Raw genomic sequence first — 9,968 nt, 5'->3', positions numbered from 1 at the left:
AGAGAGAGAGAGAGAGAGAGAGAGAGAGAGAGAGAGAGAGAGAGAAGAGAATAGTCTTGCTTTCGTTTTACTTTACTAATTTGCCAGATGAACGTTCATCTATCTGCAGACTTTGCCGTGTAATTACGTCGTGTCACGGCAACCACTCCTAGTCATCGTCTTTCTCTCTCTTTTTATCTTTATCTCTCTCTCTCTCTCTCTCTCTCTCTCTCTTTTTCTCTTTCTCACGTTTTCTCAGACTCTCCGTGTCCTCCTTTAACCCTGGCTTCTCTCGCCGAAAGTACACCCTTTCACCCTCGCCCCTAGGGTCGTCGCAAACTCTCTTCTTCGTAGTCGTGGCTTTCATCCTCTCGGCTATCCTCCCTCTCTCCCTCTCTCTTTCTGTCTTTCTTTCTTTCTCTAGCTCTTCTCTTTCTTCCTCATTTGTCACAAGTGTCTTATCGTGCGCCGAGTAAATTATCAAGCGACGTTGGAACAGAGCTTCTCCTTTTTTTTTTCTCACCACTTACGCGTTACCCTTCTTCTTATACATCTACGTCACGCGATATATATATATATGTATATATAATGTATATATATATGTATACATATATAAACATAGGTGCAAGGTGTGTGTGTGTGTGTGTGTGTGTGTGTGTGTGTGTGTGTGTGATAACACGATAGAAACATATATGTGTCGCACGAGTTTTGAATTTCTTTGAGAAATGACACGTCGGTGTATTACTATACTTTATGTAAGTGTATGTGTACGTGTGTTAGTGAAAGAAAATTCTATAATTTTTCTTTTTACATTCTAAAAACTTTTTCTTCCTTCATAGATCGATTTCTCTATACAGTAACTCTATATAAGGGATTTACGTAGACGATAGTTACGTAGATTAAATGCAACATGAAACGCAACCGTGTGAATTTTCTTTTACCGGTTAAGAAAAACGTTAACGGCAAATGGATTTTTAATGTCCCGATAAGTTGTTTTCCACACGAAACGATTCGTACGCGATTTGTGAAAGTACGATTTGTTAAGGGAGAATGAGTTTTCGACGGTATCTTCTTCTTCCACTTTTTTTTTCTTATTAGGATAAATGATTCAAAATCGAATCACGATCAAATTATTAATCTATATACTTCGATAGAGTAATATAAGAGATATTCAATCGCTATCATCGTTCATATCGAATATGCTATTATATAATCGAATTTTTTGTTGGATTCTACGAGAAAAGAAAATTTGTATAACTTGTGAAAATTATAATGCTGCTTGAAACTTGACAATTTTTTAAATCAAATTAACAGTTATTGAATGTAAATTAAATTTTCTTATCGTACACGTCACTTACGAAATAAAACCCAATTTATCATTACCACATTATATTATTCGTGCTTTAAATGAACATATATGTCAAATAAAATATATTATAAAAAATAAAATTAATATAAACATAAAACTTGTCATATATAATTTATTCTAGGGTAAAATTTGTACATCTACGAGCTAACGTTAATCTTGGAATATAAATTAGCAATTACTTTTGTGATCAAAAAATAGGATAAACAAATTAGATACATATATACACACACATATAACGAAATGATATTGATCGAAGATTAAGAGCAAGTTTTTTAAATCTTTCCTTCGATTGATCGAAACCGATAAATTACAAATCAAATTCTATTGATTAGAAAACAAAATCGAATTAATTAGAAAATAAAGTTCATTAAAAAATCGATACTAGCAACGATAACGAAGTGTAATTATTTTATTCGATCGAAAAAAACTCGCGAATTCAGAATTTTTACGATAACGATAGAATCGTGTATTCGAATAATTTATATATTCGAATGATTTACGAGAGATAGAAAGAAAGAGAAAGAGAAAGAAAAAGAGAAAGAGAATATTATAAAAAGTACAATTACCAGGTAAAAACACAGGTAGTAATCCCGTTGATCCAAAATCCAGAAAGTCATGTAAAAAACATTCTGTTGTTTTCTTTTTATTTTTCCTACTTTTCCTCTCTCTCTCTCTCTCTCTCTCTCTTTCTCTCTCTATCTATCTCGCTGATACTCTACTTCCGTAACTGTAATCTAATATTAAGATGCAAATGCGAGTCGAGAGAGAATCGTAAGTGAAAACTCCAGTGAAATTTTTCACGCTTCTTTCTCGGTCCTTCTCTTGGTCTCTCTCTCTTTCACCCCCTCTTTCCCTTCTCCAACCCTTCACTCCACAACCCCTCTGTAACTTACCGCAGAAGAAGATTCATTTCAAATGCTAAAAAGCAAAAAGAGAAGTGAAAGAGCAAAAACGAGAGAGAACAACGAGAAAGAAAGGAAAAGAAAAATAAAAAGAAGAAGAAGAAAAAGAGGAAATTCAAGATGAGTATACCCGTTCGTTGTTTCATCAATTATTTTTCTTTTTACCTTTCGGCCAATCTCTTTATGCGGAAAATCGGCTCTTCGCGACGTCGACTTTTTAAAAAGATCTATTTTCTCAACTATTAAATCGATCCTTCTTATCTTCTTTATTCTTCTTGTTCTGTCTTTTTTTTTTTCGTGTCCCCTTTCTTTCATGGCTGTCAAGAGAAGAGCATTTCATTTCAGGGAAAGAAAGAGAAAGAAAAGGAGAGAAAGAGAGAGAGAGAGAGAGAGAGAGAGAAAGAGAGAGAACATCTCACTCTTTTTCGCCTTAGTCTTCAGTAAGAGTTTTTGGAACGATATTTTAGAAATTACTACGTCGTCGTGACGAAGCACGTAGAAAAAAGTAAGAGCAAGAGCGAGCGAAAATGAGAGAGAGAGAGAGAGAGAGAGAGAGAGAGAGAGAGAGAGAGAAAGAAAGAAGTGGGTATATAAGAAGAGCTTGAAAAGAGGGATGAGAGAGCGAAATAGTTCTTCGTCAAAAATGTATAAAACGGTCGTTGCAGTTTCCTTCGCTTCCACGAAGATACGCTTGGTAAATGTAGGAAGCACATGCGAGAAAGAGAGACAGAGAGAGAGAGAGAGAGAGAGAGAGAGAGAGAAGATGAATAACGAGGAGAGGAAAGAGGAGGGATACGTGGTCGCACCATAGTAGGATATATACATCGTAAATGCAAGTTTTCTAAAAGCGACCTGTCTGTTCGTAACCGACCGCAACTACTTCCGCTTATAAACTACAGGAGAGCTTTGGTGGTAGTGCAAAAATGATTAAAAAGAAAAAAAAGAAAAGAAAGAAGAAAAGAAAAAAATTCACGTGCTTATTTATTTATTCGTTTTTTCGTTTCATTTTCTATTTTTTTTTTCCTTTTTCATTTCGTTTTCTTGTCTTCCACTTTCTATATACTCTACCACCCCCTCCAACCCCTTACCCAGCTTCCTGAAAAAAGAAGTAAGTACGAAACGTACATGTGATATAAATTTTGGCTGTCTTTTTCTCTTTTCATTTTCGGTCGTGTAATTTGCTTTCGTGATATTCGATAGAGAGAAGAAAAATTGTCGAAAATAGTATTCCCCATTTTTGTATGACTCGTAAGACGAGAGTTGAAAATGGAGAAGTGATATCGAAAGAGAGAAAAAGAAAGAGAAAGAAAGAGAGAAAGAGAGAGGAGAAAGAGAAAAAGAGTTTGAAAAGATCTCAAAATGAAACGTGTTATTTTAACAAATATTTCGTTAGGAAACTACTAAAGCACGTAAGTACTTATATATGTTCATTGATTTAGGTTATATCCGTAATCTATGTTAACGGTGAAAGAAAATTAAAGAAAACAAAGACGTTAGCTTATATTAGAATTACTAATAACTGCGACAATAATTTAATTGTGAAAAATGTAGAAAAATTGAATATATATATATTTTTTTTATTTTTACACACATACCTATATATGTATATTTCACTTATTTTATATCATATATCGAAGTTTAAGGTTTAAACTAGAGGTAACATTTTTTTTTTCGATTGGTCCGATAAGAACTATAAAAAGCATCGTTATCCATATTATCTATTAAATTTTATTATTTTGCCCTTCTGCATCCTCTTGTTTTTTTCTTTTTTTTATTCCAACGATTCTTCCCCGAACATAAAGAAATTTCTAAACGTGAGAAAAGTGCTTGATGGTTCGACCGTGGGCGAGCTCTTGCGCAACAGGAATATAAAATATTTTCACGGTGAATTTGAGCGATTTCAAAGTATCGTCTAGGACCCTACACGTCATTCCTTTTAGAGTCGATCGCTCATCCGTTCCCTCCTACGTCAAAATATAACGAGGCAACGCGTTCCATTTGGTATCTTTGAAAAATAGTACTGTATTTGTTCGCCATATCAATTCTCTCTCTCTCTCTCTCTCCTTCTCTCTTTTTATTTCTGTTTCTTTTTATATCTCTCTTTCCCTCTCCCTCTCTATTTGTACTTCTCTCTGTATCAGTATCTTCCCCCTCTCTCTCTTTTTCTTTTTGTCTTTCTCTCTCTCTCTCTCTCTCTCTCTCTCTCTCTCTCTCTCTCTCTCTCTCTATCTCTCTCTTTTTCATTCGCACGGATTACATGACGCGTCGACGTAGCAAACTCGTGGAAAGATCCATATAAACAATATTCTTTCGAAAATGGATGACGATAGCAGCTCTTCTCTCTCTCTCTCTCTCTCTCTCTCTCTCTCTCTCTCTCTCTCTCCTCTCTCTTCGTTTAACCCGTGTCAACTCGAGTGATACAGAAAATGTCAGCCGGTAGCATCATCGTTGTCATCCTCAAACTCGATAATCTCGAGCCAACCTTCCCTTCAGAGCTATTCTCTCTTTATATAATACTTCTTTTTTCTTTGGTCTTTTTTTTTCTTTTTTCTTTTTGCTTTTTGTTTCTCAATTTTTATTATTTTTCACTACCTCCCCCAACGATTTGTCCCTTCATCATTATTCTCCTTTCCTTTATTTATCTATATATCTTGGGAATATTTATTTATCTCTTAACGTTTCTTATTCATCTATCTTTATATTCTGTCTCTTTTTTTCTCCCTCTTTCTCTGCATCTATCTATCTTTTTCTCTTGATATCGAACGAAGTATTTCTGTCGTATCCTTCCTATCGACTTCTTTGTTATTTGTAGAATTCCTTGACTTTTCATATTTAAGAGATATTTATTATACTTTTGCAATTTACAAATAAATTTTTATTTTTATATTTCTTTTGAGAAAGAGAGAGAGAGAGAGAGAGAGAGAGAGAGGAAAAGAGAGATCATTGGCAAGTACGTTTAAATTAATAACATCGTCGCCAATTATTCTATATTTATTTTATTTAACTCGATATAATCAACCTATATTTCTTTTCCATGTGATTTATTTCATCAACTCGAATTAACTTTCTTCCAACAATATCTCTCTAACCAAAATTATAATTCATTCGTATGTAGTGTTTTTCGTGACCTATCAAAAATTTTTACTATTATTTATTAAACTTTATTTATGTTTATAGACACACACACACACACACATATATTCCATATTTTAATTTATTTTTATTAGTATCTCTTAATGATCCATGCTATATTTATATACGTAGAAATAAATAAATATTATATTCTATATTATTCTATTCTCTCTCTCTCTCTCTCTCTCTCTCTCTCTCTCTCTCTCTCTCTCTTTCTCTCTTTCTCTCTTCCTTCCTCCCTCTCTCTCTCTCTCTATCATTCAGGTTGTGCGTATTATCTCGAGAAACGTACTACTAATTGCAGTAATCCGAACGCAAAATTTCAAGCGCAAACTTTACGCACGCTATATCGCAAGTTAATTAATACGTCGGGAGCAGCTCTCTACGTCGTACGTTTCGTTCGCTCTAATTAGCAATAAGAGCGGCAATTTTGTTTCCGCTTGGATCGCGATCGTTCGAAAAAAAGGAAGAAAAGAGAGAGAAAGAGAGAAAAAAAAGAACAACAAGTACGAAAAAAAAGGAAAGAAAGGAAAAGGGAAGGGGGATGAAAAAAACAAAAAGAGGAAAGAAAATTTCCGGTTCCGATCGTCCCTAGTAAAGCTGGGGAAGTAAATAAGAAAAAAAACGAGAGAGCGAGAGAGAGAGAGAGAGAGAGAGAGAGAGAGAGAGAGAAAGAGAGAGAGTTAGGGAAAACAGTTTCGCGAAATCGATTATTTTTCCACCCTTTCACTCTTTTATTCGCCATTGAAATTGGTCGTTGGCTGATTCCAGCGACCCACCAAATTCTGCTACCGAAAACGAATAAATGGGATAGACAAGGATAGAATAGAAAAAAGAGAGAGAGGGAGAAAGGTTGAGTTGGTAGGAACAACGTGGAAGAGATTTTTCACCACACGGTCATCGGGACCCACGGACGAAAAGCTTTCAATTGGAAATTGCCATCAGAGCTAGATTTTATCGAGCGTGATTTAGGACCATCCGGAAGTGATGACTTCGATAACGTGAACTTTTTCTTCTTTTTTTTCTCTCCCCTTTTCTTTTTCCTTTTCAATCGATCGAAGAGAAAGTAGATGGAAGAAGAAGAGATGGGGCTTAGGAGGCCAAGAATACGTTCCGGCGATTACCATACTGTTTATAAAACAGAAAAACGATCAGAGAAAGTGAGAGAGAGAGAGAGAGACAGAAGGAAAGAGAAAAAGAGAGAAAGAGAGAAAGAGATAGAGATGGCTCCTTAAATATTCACCGTAGTCGGCATATTTAAGCTCGATTTGAGAGAAAGAAAGAGAGAGAGAGAGAGAAAGAGAGAGAGAGAGAAAGAAAGTAGAGAGTAGGGAAGACCCTTGAGACGAAGGGCCAGAGACAGGGACCGACTTAGCGAAGCTCCCTTCGGTGGAATCCCGTACAAAGCTTTTCCTTTGTTCTCTCGACGTTACTGTAAGATAGGTGAAAGAGAGAAAAGGAGAGAGAGAGAGAGAGAAAGAGAGAATAGACAGAGAAAGAGAGATGGATTAAGAGAAAGAAGAAAAAGGAAAAGGAAGAGGAAGAGAGAGAGAGAGAGAGAGAAAGAGATAGGGATATAGAAAGGAGTCTAGTCGAACTTCATAATTCACTCACACTCCCGTTCTCTACTACCCTCTTTACTACTGTCACACCTTGGAACAAGTACCATCGCAAACGGCATCTTTGCGAGTTTCAAAGACGATCGAAGTCTTCTTACTATGCGACGTCATTTTGTCTTTCCTTTATTCTCTTTCTCTCTCTCTCTCTCTCTCTCTCTCTCTCTCTCTGTCTCTCTTTCTCTCTCTCTCCCTCTCTCTTTCTCTATCTATCTATCTATCTATTTCTCTCTGTCTCCATATCTTTCTCTTTCCTTCGAAAAAGGATAATAGATGAAGTAGGAAGAAAATTCGGTCGATGAATAATTGATGCTCTCCGATAGAATAATTAACTATAGAGACATACAGAACCCATAATAATTTGATTTTCAACCCCCTTTCTAATACCATCCTATTTAACTAGTTCTCGGAATCTAGCAGCTCTAGCTTTGACTCTGGTTTCGTCTTTTTCTGTGTATGTGTTTAGGTATTTATGTGTCTCTCTTTCTCTCCTTATATATATATATATATATATATATATACAGGGAGAGAGAGAGAGAGAGAGAGAGAAAACAGTATGCTCTTGTCGTTTCGTTCAACTCATACTCGTTAATCGCGAAGTATCGTTGTCACGTTTTCACGACGGCAGGGAAAGTTTTGAACGGAGGGTACGAGATGAAACTAATGCGAGTATACGGGAAACCAGAGAAGCCGAGCCGGATGTTGATTAGAAGCATAATTTGTTACGGGCAAACCCCCTTCGAACGCGAGAAAGTTTCGAAATTACGCTTCCGTTTGTCTTCTGCCATGGTATATGTATGTATATATACCAGTGTTAGTATCCTTGGGTTTCCTCTTTTTTTTTTTTTTATTTCTTTTTAACTCACTGTCTGTTTCTCTCTGTCTCTCTCTATTTCTCTCCATCTTCTCATATTTTCTTTCTCTCAAACAAAATGCGACTTTCTAAATGTAAGATATTCGAAACAAAGGTAAGAAGATTTCTCGTCCGTTTAAACAAAGTTTACTCGAATGAAGTTGAACGAAACGATGTGACAATCTAATTTTTCTACGAGTAAAGAAATAAAAAAAAAAAAAAGGAAAGAAAAATTATATAATGTAAATCTTTTCATTTCACTGTATTATAAATAAAAATATATATATATATAATATATATATGTACTGATTCGTACGTATATAATATAAATACTGCATTGATAAAGATATGTAACATTGATCTGCATATAACGCATATAAATGAATAATCATGATATAACTTTATAGCGAGAAAACGAAACGAAAATATTCTTAGAGCAAGAATATGAAAATATATATGATAAGTTGCATTTCTACGGTACGAATACTTTCCACAATATCCTACCCCAACCAACTCCCTCATTGTCACCCGCATATACCAATCTGCTATTTCAAAATTATCATGTCTTTATTTAATGGCTTTAAAGAGTATTTTTAAAGAGTAGTTAGTTTCATTTGAAAAAAAAAAAAAAAAGAAAAAGACAAAATGAAGATAACGAGAAAACGAACAAACAAACAAACAAAAGTACAATGACAATTAAAGAATGGTATGCGGAGTTGAGAGACTTGATCGATCAGACGTACTTGATACCGGAAAAGAAGGATTTACTTTTCCAGTTAAGTATCGAAACAATGTCGAACGAGAGAGAAAGAGAAAGAGAAAGGGAAAGAGAAAGAGAAAGAGAAAGAGAAAAAGGAAGGAATAGAGAAAGAAAAGGGCACGTTCGAAGACAGCTTGTCGATAACATCGCTCTTTGTTGAAACCGCATGGTTTCTTCTCTTCGGACAAAGTGGGAGTATGAACTCGGAAATCCGCCTGCAGGATCCATTTTCTTTCGAGATAAACGTTGGTGTAGAACCATGCACACTATCACTATCACCCCTACCACTAGTACCATCGCTACCAGCACCGTTACTATCACAACCACTATCACAATCGCCACTATTTTCCTTACCACCCTTCCTCCCTCAATCTCTCTCTCTCTCTCTCTCTCTCTCTCGAACATCCCTATTCTCTCTTTCTTATATATACATATACACGGCCAACACGAATGTTCATGTTTCCTGTAAAATTGCGAGTCTTTTGAAAAGCTCGAAAATGTTCTTCTTCTTCGTACATTCTCTCTCTTTCTATCTTTCTCTCTTTCTTTCTCGTCTTTCGTTTATAAAAGAAATGTGATATCGTTTTGAATTTTAAAAGACTCGTCTTTCGTATAATAAACGAGAGCACTGCGTAACCAAGAGATTTTCTTTCGTCGCGTAAAAACATCGAAAGTTTCAACACCCATCCAACAAGGAGAAAAATAGGGGAGAGAAAAGGGAGGGGAGATTTTGAAACAGGAAAATATCTCGCAGCCATACTTATATATGATAAAATGGAAATAAAGAAGGAAAGAAAAGTAAAGAAAAGAAAAAAAAGAAAGAAAGAGATATTCTTTATCTGTTTTTCGAGTTGATTTTATCAGTTGATTTCACTTTCTCTCTCTTTCTCTCATTCTGAAGAACGTTTTAACAGTAGATACTTATACTTATCTACGTAATTCGGGATTTAAAGAGTTAACTTTTCAAAGATAATGCTTACGATGTGTAATAGATCCTTCTTCTCTTTCTCTCTATTTATATCTATTTCTATCTCTCTTTTTATCTCTGTTACGCATTCTTTCTCTTTCTCGTGACGTTAATATCGAACTTTCTAAGTTTATCAAGTATCCGAATGAGAATCATCCATCAGAATCATTCAATTCCATCAGAAATGTTAAAGTTCGTGCTACCTTTCGGAATTTAAGAATCGTGTAAGTATCTAATAGGAATAACTGGCTACATAGTTAGATTAAAATTATTTAATAGAAGAGATAGGGAAACGGATGTATAAAACTAGCGGATTTGTATCTGAACGAAAAAAAAAAAAACGAAGAGAGAAAGAGAGAGAGAGAGAGAGAGAGAGAGAGAGAGAGAGAG

At 35.2% G+C, this 9,968-nt stretch overlaps 1 protein-coding gene and 1 long non-coding RNA gene across 2 annotated transcripts in view; both read right to left on the bottom strand.

The window, feature by feature from the left end:
- The window catches only part of LOC122633976 (inactive rhomboid protein 1), a 219,560-nt gene that overhangs the window by 78,920 nt on the left and 130,672 nt on the right, over positions 1-9,968 (bottom strand). The window lies entirely within an intron of this gene.
- The window catches only part of LOC122633982, an 8,063-nt gene continuing 2,531 nt past the window's right edge, over positions 4,437-9,968 (bottom strand). Inside the window, exon 2 of the long non-coding RNA XR_006328250.1 lies at positions 4,437-4,633. This is a non-coding gene — a long non-coding RNA (uncharacterized LOC122633982). The remainder of the gene's footprint in view (positions 4,634-9,968) is intronic.

Source organism: Vespula pensylvanica, chromosome 1, assembly GCF_014466175.1.
Source record: "Vespula pensylvanica isolate Volc-1 chromosome 1, ASM1446617v1, whole genome shotgun sequence".
Classification (NCBI taxonomy): Eukaryota; Metazoa; Arthropoda; class Insecta; order Hymenoptera; family Vespidae; genus Vespula; species Vespula pensylvanica.
Note: the sequence above shows the minus strand (reverse complement) of the source record. Positions and strands in the feature narration are given on the sequence as shown.